This window comes from Parus major, unplaced genomic scaffold, assembly GCF_001522545.3.
Source record: "Parus major isolate Abel unplaced genomic scaffold, Parus_major1.1 Scaffold522, whole genome shotgun sequence".
NCBI classification, from domain to species: Eukaryota; Metazoa; Chordata; class Aves; order Passeriformes; family Paridae; genus Parus; species Parus major.
In genome coordinates, this window is record NW_015379410.1 from 1 (window position 1) to 1,080 (window position 1,080).

The following is a 1,080-nucleotide window of genomic DNA, read 5'->3' on the forward strand; positions in this document are numbered from 1 at the left end:
GGGAAAAATGGGAAAAATAATGGGGAAAATAATGGGAAAAATGGGAAAAATAATGGGAAAAATAATGGGGGAAATGGGGAAAAAAATGGGGGAAATAATGGGAAAAATGGGAAAAATAATGGGGGAAATGGGGAAAAAACAATGGGGAAAAAATGGGGGAAAAATGGGGGAAAAATGGGGGAAAAATGGGAATGTGAGAGTTGGGAGAGGGGGGAATGGGGGGAAGTTGGGAATGTGGGAGCTGAGAGCAGAATTCCCAGCTATGGAAAACGGGGCTGGAATGAGGGGTTGGAACGGGGGAATTCCTTGGGAAAAGGAGGTTTGGGATGGGAGAAGCGCCAGAATTCCCAGGAATTCCCAAGAATTCCCAGGAATTCCCAGGAATTCCCATGGAATTATTCCCAGGAATCCCATGGAATTATTCCCACCTTGCTGCACGATCTATCAGAGACCGGGAGATGGAAAACGGGGCTGGAATGAGGGGTTGGAACGGGGGAATTCCTTGGGGAAAAGGAGTTTTGGGATGGGAGAAGCGCCAGAATTCCCAGGAATTCTTGAGAATTCCCAAGAATTCCCAAGAATTCCATGGAATTCTTCCCACCTTGCTGCATGATCTCCACGATCTGCACCACCCTGTCCATGTGCTTGCGGGCGGCGATCAACCCCTGCAGCATCAGCATCTTGTAGTAGTTGAACATGTCCCCGTCCAGGCCTCCCATCACCTGCCGGGGGGGAAAAAAACCGGGAATGGGCGGGAAAAAACCGGGAATGGGCGGGAAAAAACCGGGAATGGGCGGGAAAAAACCGGGAATGGCCAGGAAAAAACCGGGAATGGCTGGGAATTGCCAGGGGGAATGGCCGGGAAAAGACTGGGAATGGCCGGGAATGGCCGGGAAAAGACCGGGAAAAGACCGGGAATGGCCGGTAAAAAACCGGGAATGGCTGGGAAAAAACGGGGAATGGCCGGGAAAAGACCGGGAATAGCCGGGAAAAGACCAGGAATGGGCGGGAAAAGACCGGGAATGGCCGGGAAAAGACAGGGAATGGCCGGGAAAAGACCAGGAATGGGCGGGAAAAGAC